This window comes from Euprymna scolopes, chromosome 20 (genome assembly GCF_053919585.1).
Source record: "Euprymna scolopes isolate OS-2025 chromosome 20, ASM5391958v1, whole genome shotgun sequence".
NCBI classification, from domain to species: Eukaryota; Metazoa; Mollusca; class Cephalopoda; order Sepiida; family Sepiolidae; genus Euprymna; species Euprymna scolopes.
The window spans coordinates 65,981,772-66,000,225 of NC_136501.1; the positions used below are offsets into that span (position 1 = coordinate 65,981,772).

At 33.0% G+C, this 18,454-nt stretch overlaps 1 protein-coding gene across 3 annotated transcripts in view; it reads left to right on the forward strand.

The window, feature by feature from the left end:
- Nucleotides 1-468: 468 nt before the first annotated feature.
- Nucleotides 469-18,454, forward strand: part of LOC145241458 (SIN3-HDAC complex-associated factor-like) — a 53,706-nt gene continuing 35,720 nt past the window's right edge. Inside the window, exon 1 of one of the 3 annotated variants that reach the window (XM_080104437.1) lies at nt 469-689. The gene's annotated coding sequence lies outside the window, so the exon portion shown is untranslated. Of the gene's footprint in view, nt 690-3,335; nt 3,457-9,431; nt 9,608-18,454 lie in introns of those variants that run through there. The other 2 variants (XM_080104439.1, XM_080104438.1) reach the window with 2 other exon arrangements.

Below are 18,454 nucleotides of genomic sequence, written 5' to 3' on the forward strand. Positions count from 1 at the left end.
ATTATTATTATTTAAAATATACTGCACTAATAATTGTAGGGCATGACTTAAAAAACATTTTTTAAACTTGCATTTCTTTTAGGTGTTTTATCTGGACCAAATAAAAATTAGAAAACGAACAAAGAAAATTTGTCAGTGATCCCGGAAACGGGTGCAAATGGAGAAAGATATAAACTTTATCTTTATAATTTTTTGTCTAGCGTTTCCTACCGTTATTTCTTTTTGTATTTAAAACTGATTTTTTTTTTTACTTTTTAATACGTTTTTTTTTTTTTAGGTAATAGATTGAAAATATCAATTAATTGAAAATCCGTGCAAACAAGGTGTTGGGGGAATTGACCAATGGGAGAGCTCAAATTTTAATTATCAGCCAATCAGGTTTCGAGATAAAATGATGTTCCGCTTGATTTCTCCAGCTTCACTTTTTAGTTTACATGTTTTTTTCAGCGTGTGTAAGTCGTGTGCGTTGCGTGTATAAATGTTGATTACAGGTTTTCGATCGGCTTTCTCCCCTTCCTCTTTGTCCACAAGGATTTGTTGATTAGCTACAATTTAAAAACAATAACACCTTCCATTTTGTCTTTAACGAACTCTGGAAGTTAATCCAAAAAGTCCCAAACATGTGGTATTAAATAATAATACCGTTTTTTTTTTCTGTGTTCAATTTTGCCGTTGTCCAAGAAAAAAAGGTAAGCTTTTCTACTTTTTCATCCTTTTTACGTTATTGTTGCCACACACACATACACGTGTGTGTGTGTGTGTTTGTATGTTGATATAGCTCTGGCAGATAGCTAATCATTCGTCCCACATGTGCTGTCTTTATTCGGTTCTCTTCCGATTTGGAGATAGTTGCTTAAATGCTTACTTATTATATAAAGGAATCGATCCAGTTATGTCCTTATTTACTTGCCTCCCCATGAGGGCAAAGTTATATACAAGTTCGGTTTTTAGTGTATGTGGAGTGGGGACAAACCTAGCTCTCCAAAAAGGGAGCACTCTAGATTTGAGTACAATTACCTCAGGCTAGAATAATCGAGTTCAAACAGTTAAAGTGTAGTATCAGAACAGATACTACACTTTACATATGTTTTAGTCGAAAAAATAAGTCAAGTGTAATATCTAAAATTTTAGATGAATAAATAATTTTGAAAACTTTTTTTCATCACTATAGATGCTTAAAGAAATGGAGAAAAATCGCTGACAGCGTATATGGACTTCAAAAAAAAAAAAAAATGACAAGCGATTTTCATTTTAAAAAACTGAGCATCCGGAACGTTTATTTTATTTTGGTGCTAAATGCACTTACTGATCCGCGCTATTTTTTAAAATCGTATTTCCAAGTTTAATTACAGTTTTATGCTTTTTATTCAAATGTAAGGTTAAAGTACAGAATAGGTACAAGAAGACACCCTCCCCATGTTAAGAATGGCTTTTTAAATGATAACGTTATTATTTCATCACGGATCAATAAGTGCATGAGTACCTTTATTTTAAAATCAAGTTTTGCAAACGTGCCGGCTTATTTTCTAGCATGACATTTTTCTTATAAAGAATTTTTACAAACACGTAAGGTGTTCTTCTCCACAACGAAGACATAAAGAAATGACAGTTGCCTCCTTCTCGCCCTTATTTTCTGGTGATTAGGGTTTTTTTTTTTTTTTGTGCTAATAACATTTTAAGATATGTACCTTTTTTACAAGAAAACCGAAAGAAAATACTTTGTATAATTGTCATGTATTTGTCTCAATTTACTTGTGTCCCTACGAGGGCATGGTTAAATACAAAGTCAGTTCTTAATTTAGGGAGAGGTATCCAGCTCACCGAAAAATGGGTTATCTAGATTGGGACAAAAATAAAAATTCTAGAAGCATTTCTCCTTCACTGGTCGAGAACAGGGCAGATAATGTGCAGAATCAGAACAGATACGACACTTTGATTTATATATTTTATTTCACAAAAACAGTTTAAAAAAAAAAACAAAATTAGGCACAAGGCCAGGTACTACACTTTGATCCTAACCAAAAGATCAACGATGCTCGAAATGTCATCCCTATTTACTTGTCTCCCCATAAGGGCAGTGTTAGACGAAATGTCATTTTTTTTTTTTTTTTGTACTGGTTAAGAATACGGACCGGACCGTATTACTTTTTAGATAGGATTTTCGAGTTAAATTCAATTTTTACAGTGTCTTTTGTTAAATTGTTAGGTGAAAGTACAGAATAGTTATAAAACGCCTTCTCCTCCACATGTCCAGAATGGGTTTCTGAATAATGTTATTATTTCAGCATGGTCCGTATTCATCATAAGTACCCTTTTGATGTGGGGGAAAATCTAACTCCCCAAATAGGAGCAATATTGATTGTGCCACTGGCCGTGGACAGAAAAGAAAGTCAATTATCAGAACAGATACTACACTTTGAATTATTTATTTGCTATGAAATGAAAAAATATAGGATATAACAAATTAGGCACAAGGCCATCAAAAATGAGGAAAATTTAGGCCATCGGTCATCCTTGGTCTAGAGATGTCTCTTAAATAGAATCCTCTCACCACAATACTACATGTACTCTAATGGTCATCCTAGTTAAAATATTTAAAAATTTATTTGAACTTTGATCTAGGCCGATCATCGATTAGTAATGATATATTCTACTATTATTTACCAAACAAGTAAACAAACAAATGAGACAAAGCTGTTGTTTTTAATACGCTGCTAAGTATACTGATAATAACATTACTTTATATTCGTTTTAACGACAACATAGTTTAATGACCGGCTCTTTTTAATAAGCTAACCGTTATGAAATCCACGTGTTAGGACAAAGGAAAGACGTTGTTTTATGTTGGTTTTTTTTTTCCCCCTGAAAAAAAAAAAGATATATACTGACTTCTCGCTGCTCGACTCTCCCATCGGTAACCAAACAAAGACACTTTCTTTGTTCCCTGTGAGGCCTTCTTCCTCACACGCGCACGCGCGTTCAGTCTAACCCCCCCCCCCCGCCGCCTTTTTCTCCGCTTTAGGGTTCGCTAAAAACGACTTTAACTTCATTTTCTCTTTCTTTTTTTTTTTTTCTTTTTTTTTTTTTTTTTACTTAAAAAAAGGCCTTTGTCTCTTCTGTCTTAGTGATCCGGAAAAATGTTATTACTTAAATAGCATAAAGTGTACACACTAAAATACATATGAACATGACCAGCCCTGAGAGAGCCGAGATGGGACAGAAAGGGGTGTTCTAGTTGACCCAGTGACCTCTCTTTGCATAAATCATCATAATAAGCAACGCAGACCCTTTGCGCACTTGTTCTCCTTACAAGACAAGCAGCAACCGACGACGCACTTCCTTCCTTGTTTATATCAATCCTTATTTTCGGGGTTTTCTTTTTCGTTTTTGTCGTGGACCATGTTTCTTTTGTTTGTCACAACGTCCAATTTCGGCCACCTTTTATAAATAAAAACAGTAAGTAAATACGTGTTTTTATTTCTTCGTTTAAAAGAAAGACAAAAAAAAAACAGCCTTAAAACCAACATGTTGAAAATTAAAGGGATCAGTTTAATGTTTTTCTTTCTCTCGTAATGGAAAATCATAGTTTGGTTTGCAATTTCTTTCAAATTCGATTTTCATCCACAAAATGGCTATATACAATTTAAATATACAATTTTAACAGCAAAAATTAAAATACGAGGAAAGGTTTTCTTTCGTCGTATTATTTTTTTCTCAATAAAATTTCTTTCTCAGTTTTATTTTTTTTTTATTTTTATTTTAATATTTATCTTTTGTTTATTTAATTGTTAGGTGAAAGTACAGAATAGTTATAAACAACCTCCCCTCCCAAATTAAGAATGGGTTTCTAAATAATAAATTTATTTCAGCACCGTCCGTATTCTTCATAAGTAGATATCAGTGACATCCTCCGACAAATACTGTTTTTATCTTCGATTTTCAAGCACAAATGAACTCTAATACTTGACTTTTGACCGACACATTTGAATTCTTATAAAAATGACTTTTTATCCGACAACTTAAAGGCTTCAAAACCACTGCCTAATTTTCGACGGTCATAAAGAAATCTTTGGTCTTTTGACTAGGAATAAAGGGTAGTATCTGTCCTTATACTACACTTCACCTTTTCTGTTCTTGGTCAGTGGAGAAGAAATCCTTCATGGCTGAAACAATTTTATTCCTATCCTGAGTGTCGCTTTTTGGGAGCTGGATTTTCCTCACATTAAATATCGACCTTAAGTCTAACTCTGTCCTGGGGGGGGGGGACAAGTAAATAGGAATCCATGTTTGGGGGTGTAATTTACGAATACGTAAATTTACACCCCAATTTCGTTTTATTTAGGGCTGTTTTTCAGGTGCTCTAAAATTATAAAGGAAGGTAAATGTAGAAACTGGAATGATTCTATAAAAAATCATTTTTTTTTTATTCACGATAATGAGATATTTCCGACAAGATGTTTACAAAATTTCGACATTTGAAAATAGTTTTTAGCCTTGAATCGGTTAATGTAATTTAGGCCAAAGTAGAGTATTAATGGTTTAGCCGTGCCTCAAAATAATTTAAAAAAAAAAATAATAAATAAACGGTATTTCTCGGAGTGGGTAGGGACGTTTTTCTAGACGGGAATCGAGTTCTTTAATTTAAAATGATTGAATGTCTATTGTCTATTTTGCGTCAACATAAACAGACCTTATTTTAAATCTTGTTTTCTATTTTTGTTTAGTTTATCAATATTAGTAGGTAGTCTGATGCCGACCAAAAGTAAAAAAAAAAACAAACAAACTGATCTTTGCTTTAAATAATTAAAGATTTGCGAAAATAAGTTTCGTGGTTTGTTTGTAAACCAACATTTGCTATCTTTTTTTTTATCTTCAAATAAATAAACAATTCATTTTGTGGGGAGAAAAAGAAAGAAAGAATTGCAGTTTGCATGTGCGCGTTGCGTCACTCATTCATTCCAGTCATTCATTCATACTTTTTTTCTTTTTTTTTTTTAACCGATGACTTAAAATTTTAATCTGACGTAAACAGCCCGGGGATTGGAGGGGAGAGTTTAATTAAAAGAATATCTTTGCAAATTGAGACATTTTGATTTTTAAATAGAAACAAGGAAAATGATTGTTTTGTTTCAAATTGAGATTTTTAAAAAGTCCAATTAGTTTTCAAAAATTAAAATGTACAAACGAAAAATATTATTGCAATGTACTGGATTTTGTTTATCCTTTTTGAGCATCTCTTGATCCAATCGAAAATCTAATGTCAACATGTACGTGCGTGTGTGTTAAAATATGTTTTCATTAAGACAAATGTTATTAACACATACACACACATATCAGGCCGTCCAGCAGCGTTGCCTGGTCGTAAAATACGCTTAAATATGATATTTTTATATACGCAGATTTTGTATTTAGAGCCAATATTCTATTGATTATTATATTGTACCCACTATATAGTAGTACTTTCAAAAGTTTATAAAATATATGAATTGGGTGCCCTCTCAGCTACAATCGAAAACAAAACATAGTTCTCCAGCCTTGTTAAAGATATAACTGTACATTTGCGCATGCATAAAAATGACACATTTAGCCGACGTACACCTGGCAAGTTCCAATTTTTTTTTTACATGAAACCAAATCAGATTTGTTCCACGGGTCCGGAATCTCCTATATATATATATATATACATATCAAGTTTCAAGTCTGTAGACCCAACATTGACAGAATAGTTGGGTAGAGACCGTCCCTCACACGGACCCATATATAATTGTAAATTGTATTTAAAAGAATTACGTGTTTTTAATGTCATGACGATGTTCAGATAGTTCAACACTTAACATCTCGAATTGTGCTTGTTTATTTTTTTAAATTCACTTCAGTCAGTACGTATGCAGAAAACAGACCGTGCTATTTTGATAGGATTTTTATGTTAAATTCAATTTTTACAATATTTTTTATTTGTTAGATGAAAGTACAGAATAGTAAAATGAAATAGCCCCCCCTCTCTCCATGTTAAGAATGGGTTTCTAAATGTTATTTCAATAATAAAAAAAAATAGCGCGGATCAAAAAGTGCACTAGCACCTTTATCTTAGTCTTTCCTAGCAATAAATTAGTACGAGAGGTTTTTGAAGCGAGATATGTAGAAATTACATAGTAGGAATAATTTGTTTATATAAAAAAGGGGGGGTTATGGTATCTTCTTAGAGTTCTCAACTCCTCATTAATTCTTGTAATTAACGACTACTGCTATAGCCAACCAAAAACTGCTAAGGTTTTTTTTTTATTGTCAAATGTTTTTCTCTTTTTCCAATCGCTTACGCTTCACTCGTTGTGCCTTAATGTCTGCGCGCACGCGCACACACACACACCACTTGTTAAGGGCAGACTTCAGACTTTGAAAAGAAAAATAATCCTTAAATACGAGCAGTTAGTTTGTCAAGAATTATTTCGATCTTTCCTCACTCCATCATTTTTCTCTGCAAATAAAAACATTTATTCATTTTAGAGTTGAAGATGTTTTTACAATTCTGTCATGCAGTCATGCACTATGTTTTATAATATGGAAATCAGTTGCATGTTTCCTAGTTGGAAAACGGGTTAGGGTTAGGGTGTTAGCAGACAAGTAAAAAGAAGGGGCATATGATAGAGAGGAAGAATGGCGCAAGTAAGAAGAGGCACCTGCCGGAATTTAGGTCGCTGCTGCCGGCTCGCCTTTCTTTTGGTTTCCTTCACTTGTTTTTCATCTTTTTCGTTGAGTTTTCAAATCTGAGGCATCTTTGTCTATCACACTGTATTTGTTTTGAAATCTACACGGACAAGCATAATTAAATTGGTATGTCGATTGTTGTACTGTGATAATAGTCTTAAATGTTGCGTTGAGATAAATAGCCTTATTTTGTCGTGATAATAGTCCTAAATATGTTGTGATCGTAAGTCTTGATACGTTGTAGCGTGATAAGTCTTAGACATTTTGTGTCTCAGTAATATAACCATAGGCATGTTGCCTCGCTGTGCCCTGGACATGCTGTGTCGTCGTGGTATTCTATGCTGTGTCTTAGTATTATAGCCGTGGAGCGTGGACATATTACAATAAACGCTGTAGATATGTTGTACTTTTGGAAGCAACTTAAATTGAATAATTCTATGGAGATTGTTAGGTGAAAGTACAGAGTAGTAATAAGACACCGTCACCTTTTCATGTTAAGAATGGTTTTCTAAATAATAATGTTATTAATTCAGAATGCCTCGTATTCTGCAAAAGTATCAAATAAATAAATAAAATAAACAGCGTAGAGCTTCAGTTAAAACAAGCAAAAAAGTATCCCGGGTAACATCGAATATGTACTGCTTGCATCGTAAAAAAGTCGAACCAAATGTCATCATCCCTTTTTTCTTTGCCAAATAAAAGATGAAGATTATTCTTATTCCACGCGCATATTCAGTAAATTTAATTTCTCTCAAACTTCGGAATATCAGTGACGCTCAAATTCTTTAAAACTCCGAAAAGGTAGAATTAATTTTAACATTATCTGTCATATCGCATCTCTTTTATTCATTGCTGATTGAAAAGAAACATTTTAAAGGTCTTTCAGTTTTTAAGGCACATGCCTTAATTTGACTTGTGTGTTACAATCACATTCATCTTCCTTTTATTCCATTGAAATTGAATTTTAATGGCTTATTTTTGTTTAGGGCTTAAAAGGGAATTTGGTAAATATATCGTTAATAAAACTAAAGGAGATTATGTTAAATCGAATTTTTTTAAAATTTCACTTCAAAACGAATTTTAACTTTTTTTTTTTTTTTTGTAGTGTTTGAAATTGGCATCTCAAAGAATTCCGTAAAGATGCAGTATTGATAGGGAGGGGGTCTGATACGACAGGTGCGCTGTTCACTGTTGAATGATTAAACTTGAATTTGCAGTCTGAAATTACTTTCTAATTGACAGTTTAAAGGCTTCAAAAATATTTTCAGGTTATGCACTTTCACGGAGTAATTACCGTGCTGACCTTTTTAATAAAAGGGTTCGGCAGTCCGGCACCTGTTTATTTCGCGATCTAGGTAATTCGAAAGGGATTTGGAAACCTAGACTGTCGATTCGAATTCTTGCGTTTTGAAAGAATTCCTTTCATAAGTCCAGTCAAATATTGCGGTTCATTTCAAATTTTTGTAGTCTATAAATGAAGTTTTCAGATAAAAAAAAATGGTTTCTACTGATATTTATTTATTTATTATTTTTTGTTTTGTTAATTCTAATAAATTACAATGTTAGCTTCCAAATTATGCAATCGAAATTACCTGAATATTACTGAATTATTTTAAAAACAAAAAAACAAAACTTTAATCGTGTTATCAGGTGAAAAATTGCGGCCATCATGTTTAAATTGAAACGGAAAATTACTTCTCGTTTGAACTCTCCTGTGTCTTACATAAGCAAATACGATCGCTTTCTTCAAATTCTATTTTCTATTTTTTTTAATAAATAATTTTCTACCTTATCGATTTTCCTAATTTTTTGATGTAATCATCTTAAAATGACGAGGAATCCGTAGATACTATTGTTTTCATGTGAAATTCAGTATTACTATTTCCGAAATTTCTTTCTGATAGTGTAGAAGAAGCGCCCTATTTTCATTGCTTCAAAAATACAGTTTGTCCCAATACAAAATGACCCCCGTTTTAGCGGAGCTATATTTTTCTCATATTAAAAATAAACCTTATGTCTAACTTTGTCCTCCTCGTGTGTGTGGGTGGGCCGACAGCGTGCCATTATTTCCCCAATTCGATTTTAATATCAATTTTAAATGACTGTCAGTTCTATCGCGCATTAATCTGAAATCGTATTTGTAAGACAACTCCTTCACCTTTTGTTATGAACAGATACTACATTTGATCTTTTCTGACCTCAACCAGTAAGAGAAATCTTTCTAGACTGAGACAATTTTCATCTTTGTCTCGATCCAGTGTCCCTTTCTGGTGAGCTGTATTTTTCTACAAAATAAAAATCGATTTTGCCCTTGTGTAGAGACATTAATCTTATATTTAGAATATATCTAAGATTTATTCTTTTCGCGTGGCGTGACAATATGGAAATTGCCTTAAATTGTAAATTTAACGTCGATCTTATTTAAAAAAAAAAAAAAAATCGAATCACCATTATATAAAATTTTCCTAGAAAAAAGTTCGTTTATTTTTAATTAAAAAAAAAACGAATTGTTTTTTTTTCTTGAGACATTGCCATTTTAAATATGTTTGAGTTTAAGATTTTTATTATTATTAAGAATCTTTTACTGATTCCGACGTTATGAATATGAGAAAAACGCTGATCGCTGATCCCTAAAAATCAGTCGTTTTCCATTCTCTGATTGGTTGAAAAGCCGAAGGTGCGTTTAAAAGATGCGACGACCACGTCGCAAACGTGCGGGATCGAAAGACTCCGCAACCACCTGAATCGCGTGGAAGCCATGTGCTCGGTGCTACTGTCTCTCATCCCTTCATCTCGATTAGCATTCCATTCCACAGAACTTCTCCAATAATTCAAATATGCGAAGAGAGGAGTTGCATTTTAGTTCGTCTTTCTTTAATTCTTGGTTTTAAGTTGTTAACAGGTAAGCAAACGCATTGCTTTTTATTTTTTGATCTTCCATTAGAAACGCGTTTTTAAAAATTGTCTGTAGGTTGGTGTGTCACGCCTCGAAACGTTCAAAAATGGGCGTATCTAATTTTTAAATGCGCCTGAGCGTCTTTGAGAGGCGCTGTCCACCATTACGTCTACCATGTTTTTCATTGTTGCATCACACTTAGATTTGAATTTTCGTTGTCTCTGTTTATTTGACCCCCCCCTCCACGCCGACATAAGGTCGGATTTTATGCGAGGGAAAATGCAGCCACAACCCCCTCCAAAAATGAGACACCATGAATTGGAACAATTAAATTTTCTTCAATCTTTCGCTGACAGAACAGATGAAGTGTTTCGTAAGAACACTGTCGCATTTTCGTTGTTGCGTCAGGTTTAGGTTTGAAATGGCATTTTTAATGTTGCAGCGTCACAGCCGTCACACTTAGGTTTGAAGTGGCAATTTCTCTATTGCGTCACACTTAAGTATGAAATAACATGTTTGCTGTTGTCACGTTTCGTTGTTGTCATGCGTGCCAGGTTTAGGTCTTAAATCGCATTTTCGATGCTTATTCGGAATAAAACAAGATACTTGATTTAAAAAAAAAAATTTTTTTTCATCATCTGTGACTGGTAGTGGTTGGTACATACATTGTTTTCTTTTAATTGCTGCCATAAGTGCAATTCTGAATATAAATTGCATTTAGTTGTCGCGCTAATGCTTAAAATAGCAATTTCATTGTTTGGTCAAGCTTAGGCTTAAAATGTCATTTTCGTTGTTTGGTCAAGCTTAGGCTTGAAATGTCATTTTCGTTGTTTGGTCAAGCTTAGGCTTGAAATGTCATTTTCGTTGTTTGGTCAAGCTTAGGCTTGAAATGTCATTTTCGTTGTTTGGTCAAGCTTAGGCTTGAAATGTCATTTTCGTTGTTTGGTCAAGCTTAGGCTTGAAATGTCATTTTCGTTGTTTGGTCAAGCTTAGGCTTGAAATGTCATTTTCGTTGTTTGGTCAAGCTTAGGCTTGAAATGTCATTTTCGTTGTTTGGTCAAGCTTAGGCTTGAAATGTCATTTTCGTTGTTTGGTCAAGCTTAGGCGTGAAATGTCATTTTCGTTGTTTGGTCAAGCTTAGGCTTGAAATGTCATTTTCGTTGTTTGGTCAAGCTTAGGCGTGAAATGTCCTTTTCGTTGTTTGGTCAAGCTTAGGCGTGAAATGTCCTTTTCGTTGTTTGGTCAAGCTTAGGCGTGAAATGTCCTTTTCGTTGTTTGGTCAAGCTTAGGCGTGAAATGTCCTTTTCGTTGTTTGGTCAAGCTTAGGCGTGAAATGTCCTTTTCGTTGTTTGGTCAAGCTTAGGCGTGAAATGTCCTTTTCGTTGTTTGGTCAAGCTTAGGCGTGAAATGTCCTTTTCGTTGTTTGGTCAAGCTTAGGCGTGAAATGTCCTTTTCGTTGTTTGGTCAAGCTTAGGCGTGAAATGTCCTTTTCGTTGTTTGGTCAAGCTTAGGCGTGAAATGTCCTTTTCGTTGTTTGGTCAAGCTTAGGCGTGAAATGTCCTTTTCGTTGTTTGGTCAAGCTTAGGCGTGAAATGTCCTTTTCGTTGTTTGGTCAAGCTTAGGCGTGAAATGTCCTTTTCGTTGTTTGGTCAAGCTTAGGCGTGAAATGTCCTTTTCGTTGTTTGGTCAAGCTTAGGCGTGAAATGTCCTTTTCGTTATTAGGCGAAGCTTTCCGTTTGATTTTAAATGATTTTTCGTTTTTTCTTTTTTTTTTTTTTTACATGGAGGCTCACCACTTACCAAGGCCCGGAAGCCACTCGGAAATAAGGGTTGTTTGTGTGTACAATAATCAATGGGATAATATCGTAGTAATAGTTGGTATTGGAGATTTGATAAAGTGTCTTACTTAAAGGGGGCGATTAATCAGGAATTTGTTTATGTTGGACTTGAAGACATCCAAGTTGTAGTCAGGTGGGAAACCGGCAAACGGAAGAGAATTCCACAGGCGTGCACTTCTCAGAAAGAAGCTTTGTTCATGGAATCTGTTTTGATTTAGGCACAGATAAAGAGTGAGGGAAATTACTGACAGTGGTTTTAGCTAGACAAGTGTTTATCGTGAAAGATTGGCGAGGGGGACCAGAGATTGGAGCTCGGACGAGCACTTGCCATAGAAATAACGATAAAACAAAGACAGGCTCGCAACGTCCCTTCTGTGGGAGAGAGGTTGTAGGGACGAGAAAGAGACATCCCTCACTAAGCCACGAAGTCTATTTTGTATTTTGTCAAGGCAGGATAGGCTGTTTTAGGCACCGCCAAAACTGGGGAGGGGGCAGGTAAGTACTTTTTGACGGACCGTCTTTTCAAAATTCTACCAAAAATTGGGTGATTATCCAATCAATACGACATTTTCAGCGATTATTAAGAGAAGAATGAACTTTATAACAGCGCACTTATTTTTCATAAACAATATATATATATATATATATATTATTTTTTTATTTATTTTTTTTTTTTTTGCTTACAACCCCCCCCCCTCCTTGTTTTGAGGGTGTTCCAAATATGCTTCAAATAATCATCTGAAACTGAACAAAACATTATGTTGTAAGGGACGGGATTATAGATTTAAAAAAAAAAAAAAAAAAAAAATTGTTTGCATACCTTATTTTGATGTCTGAATATCAAAACTTCGATTGTGTTTAATTATCCCGCTTTTGAGTTTTGAAGTATGAAATTCGGTGAATATGTTAAGTAAAATAATTAATTTAAGTTAAGCAAAACAAAATTTTTTTTTTTAATATTTATACAAAAAAAGCCATTTTAAAATCTTTGATAAATAAATTAACAATTTCTTTTTAGCGAGCCGAATAATGCATGACCATTATTAAACAGGGCATGCTTTGAAGAATCGATACAAAAAAAAAAAAAAAATTCGATAAATATTGTGCCCTTTGTGTTAAAAATATCATTATTTTTTCGATCAAGTTTGGAAACGTTTGCCGCCTTTCGACTACGGTGGACCAAACGCGCTGAAATAATTTTTTTTTATTCTGCTTTAAATTGCCCCCCCCCCCTCCCCATTTTGGAAAGCCTGGCCCCCACACACATACACATTAAAAACCAAACTCATACAAATGGTCATCCATCTGGTATTGGCTAGCCTCAGCGTTAATAATACATAGAAATTTTCGTCACTGAAAAATGTTTTTTTTGTTTTTTGTTTTTTTGGCTTTTTGGTCTTCCATAGTTTGCTTTTTATTCAAGCACAAATGTAAACAGTAATCAAATCGACTCGAAGTAACTGGTTGCCTATATGAATAAGTGGAATTATTTGAAATCCAGGTACTTATATTGTAATATTTTTGCGTATTCTCATAGAAAATCTTAGTTAAACAAGAAATAAACAAATGGATTCTTTCAAAAACCTTCTTTTTTTTTTTTTTTTTTTTTTTTTTAACTATTTATATACGTTTTTTGTGCAAAACAAAAATAGCCAATTGTTAACTTTTGGGGAAAATTTAACATTTAAAATTTAATTAAAAATAGAAAAAGTTTTACATTATTCTGCTTTCTATATGATAAAATTCGGAGTTTTATCTTTCTGGAAAAAAAAAGTTACTCAGAAATAATGGATTTTAATAAATGTAATTTCGTTTTAAAAAACAACTTGATTTTTCGGCCAATTTTGGCGATGCCTAGTGTTTTTAGAAGCTCCATCCCAGATGTGGCAGCAGTGCTCCATCCTTTACACGTTGTGTAAAGCTCAAGTTTACGAATTGTATTATTTGTTAGATAGATTTTACAAGTTAGTCAATTTTTACGGTAAGGTGTAAGTATAGAATAACTGAAAAGCCTCTCCCTCTTTCCATGTTAAGAATGGCTTTTTCAATAATATCGTTTTTTCAGCACCGTTTATAAAATGCTCATGTGCCGGTTTCAAGTAGCATTTTCTTTAGTATGTCACGTATATACTAAAATATCATTTCGCTGTTGTCATCAAGTAAATGACATTAACATTAAAAACCGCGCCAGTTAAATGGGCGCATGATGCATTGATTTGTTTTATATTTTTTCCTAGTTGTTACTTTTGAACTTTGGTGTGCATTTCTCTTGATACGTCTATGATACTTGTCTGCGCGTAGCGACGATCGCATGTAACTATATATGTTGTCTGTGATGGGGGAGGGGCGAAAAAAAACAAAAAAAACTCCGTTTCTCTCCATTAGAGATCTAGAAAAAAAAAACGACTGAACCAAAATTATAACGTCTAATGGTTCGTAATCGCTCTATGAATTTTTACCCATCCGTTTGTTTTTGTTTTTTTGTTTTTTGTTTGTTTTTTTTTTTAATTGCACATTCGGACGAAAATATCGGAGTTCCTTTTTATCACCACCACTACTAGGGCAGAGCAGCAGCAGCACGCAGCACTCAGAGTTAGACACGAGATCGATTTTTAATGGGGATATGAGGTCAAGCTTCCCGCCTCACACACACACACACACACGTTATCAGATCTGGCTGTCTGAAGATACTGGCAGTGGCTCCCTGATCTAAAATGCACCAAACATTAATTTATTGCCCCCCCCCTTCCCTTTGCAAAACTCGATTATGTTCTGGAAAACCAAAAACAATAATTTTCCGGTAATCGTGAAGAAAGAGAGAGCCTGTTTCCTCTGTTTGACTATAGGTGGCGTTACTGTCTGTCCACCCAGTTACGGAAGCACAAAATGTATATAATGGCACCCTTGAAATAAAAATAAATGTTTTTATATTTTAATTTTAAACATTTTTTTTTTCAAACGTATTTACGTTTTTTTTTGTTTTTTGTTTTTTTTTGTTTTTGCAAACATATTTAAGTTTCATTTTTCCAAACATGTTGCTTGTTTATTTTCAAACATTTACGTTTTTTGCAAGCATAAACTAAATATTTTTGAAAAGTTTTCTTATGCACTTATTGTACCGCGCTATTTTTTAATAGTAGTTTCAAGTAAGATTCAGGTTTTTCAATATCCTTTTTCAAATATATATATATATATATATATATACTCGCAGAAAAGGTAAAATAAGTGCAGAAAAATTAAGAAAAAAGGGGGGGGGGCCATAAAAAAAAGATAAAAGAAAAAAAACGTTGATTTTTTTTTTTTTTTTTTTTTTTTTTTTTTTTTTTTTTTTTTTTTTTTTTTATAAGAGCGTAAGAAATACTCGCGGAAAAACGGTTGTACCCATAAATATGTTTAAAAGAAAAATATAGCAAAACATTTAGTTTATGCTTGCAAAAAAAAAAAAAACGTAAATGTTTGGAAAAATAAAACTTAAATATGTTTGCAAAAAAAAAAAAAACAACAACAAAAAAACAGGTTATCTTTCAGATGCAAGGTTCATTGTTTACTTGCGGTTTTAACGATGTAAGATTCCGTTGTACGGAAGACCAAATCGGCCAAAATGTCTATGATGTTTTTATTGGCGCTTTTCTTCGTATTTTTAATAACATTTTTTTGCACCATTTACAAGTTCTTTTTACAAATAATTTTTTTAATACTGTAATAGTAAAATAAAGATACATTTATTAATTATACGGAATAAGTATCTCGTAATGTTTTCACACGAAATTTTTTTCCTGTTGATTTCTCTTTTTTTTTTTTTTTTTTAATATTAAAATTGATTTAAAGTGATTTTCAAACCTTTAACATGACGGAGTTTATAATGAAAACCAAATTACCGTTAAAATTAAAATAATCTTTATTAGAAATTTGTAACAAAATTACAAAATTATAAAACTATTAGATTATAATTAAGAACTTGAACGTGAACATTTTATGAGTGTTTTCATGAAATGTATTTTTAATAATAAAAAAGTGAACTTTTTTTACTTAAACTTCATAAAACAACGTATCCAATATAGAATTTTACTAAAATAATTTTACTATTACAGTATTAAAAAAAATATTTGTAAAAAAAAAAACTTGTAAATGGTGCAAAAAAATGTTATTAAAAAATACGAAGAAAAGCGCCAATAAAAACATCGTAGACGTATATTATCATTTAAACAGTATATCAATTTAAATATTTAAATTCAGTAAATAAATTTAAATATTTAAATTATGGCCGATTTGGTCTTCCGTACAACGGAATCTTACATCGTTACAATCGCAAGTAAACAAGGAACCTTGCATCTGAAAGATAACCAAAAAACATGTTGAAAATTAAAATATAAAAACATTTATTTTTATTTCAAGGATGCCATTATATACATTTTGTGCTTCCGTAACTGGGTGGACAGACAGTAACGCCACCTATAGTCAAACGGAGGAAACAGGCTCTTTCTTCACGATTATCACACTTTTACCAAAATAGCCGAGTTTGACATTAAATGACAAAAAAAAAAAAAAAAAAAAAAGATTGATGTGCCGTAAAACAAAACAACCAAACCAAAAGAAGCACTTTGGGGTTGGACAAAAATAAACATTTCCTCAGTCTATAGTGATTTCTCACTGGCAGAAAAGATAAAGTACATACTAGACTTTGTTCCTTGCCAAAAAGCCCAATATATCAGTCGTTTCGTTGTTGTTTGTTTGTTTGTTTGTTTTTTAAGTCATGATCATAAAAACTGTCAAACAGAGGCTACCTACCTAATTAGGGAATGCATATAACTTAGGAACATCGCGATAGTTAGATAATATAGAGCTCCGAAAATGTGACATTGATACATGTTCATTCACACAATTTTGAGGCAATACATTCAGGATTGTAGAACACAATGCAATAGGAGATCGCCGGCACATCTTTGAGCAAATACCGGTGTTACTATGCAAATGGTCTAATGTTAGTTTTAAAGACAGCGCGCCGCGCCGCCGCGGCTTTTTAAAGTTTGTCAGTATTGTAGCTAGCTGTAATATTAAGAGCATTTTTATTTTATGTAATAATTGAGCAACAACCCCCAAAAGGTTTTTTTTTTTTTTTTTTTCACTAATGAGCCAGAGCCACCACTTACCAAGAAGCCATTCGAGGATAAGAGTTAATGAGAGGTTGTCTATATTTTGGTAAGTTAGAATGTCAGGAATCATCGGTTAAGAGAGTCTGTTGCTATACAACCTTGGGTGAGGGAGAATTTACGCTAAATTACGTGTCTTGGTGAACTCAAACTCATAAAAAGAAAATTAACTAATTTTTCCAGATTTTTTCCAATAACCTGCAAAATATTATCATGGTGCTTGTCCAGAATTCCCCCATATTAAAAAATAAAGAAAAATATGTATGGTGTTATGTCCTAGTGACGAAAATATCGTACACCTAAAAATCACTTAGTTTTATTTTCTAATAAAAGAATCAAATTGTGTACCTAAACGGACAGTGACGATATGGCGACGCCATCTTGAAAGTAAGGGAGAGAACTCCAAATAATTCAAACTTACGAGATTTTAGAAGGCCATTCTTAACATATGGCTTATTGGAAAAACTCAAATTCGCGTAAAAATGATTTTCTTTATAAAAATAAAACTACTTAATCGATTTACATGATTTTTGGAATACGATATTTTCTTTTCGTCGCTGATGCGTACATCCATAGTTTTTTTTTTTTTTTTTTTTCATTTTTGTTTTTTAATATAGGAGTAATTTTGGAAATGCAAAAGCACCGACTTTTTAAATGTCACAATCAGTCAACCAATCAGGCGATTTTTATTTTTAGTCACAATTTATTATCCCTTTCTGGGGAGCTGGATTTCTTCTCCCCCTATTAAAAACTGGCCTTGTGTTTCCACTTCTCTCTTGTACGGGGGCGCTAAGGTAATTTTTGGTCTGTTGAAACTACGTCTGGAGGGGAAAAAATCCGAGTTCATGAACTTTTTTCTCCGTGTTTCTCCTTTCTTTTTTTTTTTTTTTCTTTTTTTTTTTTTTTTTTTTTTTTTTCCTCGCTGATGCCCTAATTCTGAATTCGTAGCAGTGGGCCGGAACGTGGCTACTGGTGGCCGTGGCCGAAATCGGTGATTTTTTTTATTTTTTTTTTTTAAGTTTAACCTATTTCAAACTGATATAAAGTAATGTAAAGTAAAAATAATTAAGACAAAAATCATTTTTCTTATTTCGAATTTAATCAAATAAAAATTACATTTTTTGCTTGATTACTAAATTTAAAAATCTATTTTTTCATAGTATTTTCAAATTAAATTCAAATTTTGCACTATTTTTGTTTATTAAATTGTTAGGCTAAAATAACCTTTGAAATTTAGTAATCAAGTACAAAATGGAATTTTTTGATTAAATAATTCGAAGTAAGAAAAATGATTTTTTTTTTGTCTTAATTTAATGTTTACTGTGCAATGCTTTATGTCAGTTTAAAATAGGTTAAACTTGAAAAAAATATATATTGTTAATGACAGGTTTTGGTAAAAAAAAAAAGTTCATTGATATCAGGCGGCAGCGCCGCCTGTACCTCCCTCACTGCCTAGTGCCTCATTGCCTCACTAAATTCGGAATAGGAGCATGTGAGCGAGCGAGTAAAAACGAAAATAGAAATAGACAACAAGAAGCACAGTACATGAGAACAAAAATCCGTTATGTTTTTAAAGCACGGATAAGTGTCATCTTCTAATGTGACCACGACACACACGCACATATATATAATGTGGTGTGTGCCCCGATAAAACGAGCCTCGATCATCTTACCCCCCCCCCCTCTTTCCACATTTTGTACTAAAGAGTTTAAGGTTCATGAATCACTGACGCCTTCCGGTGTTGGCCTTAGGGACCGTACGTTTTATCTTCTGACCCGTCGAATGTACACCTTCCATCTCGTGTGTCATAATTACTTTGCTCGAAAGAAATAAAAATAAATTCTTTGTCATTTCAGCTGCTGATT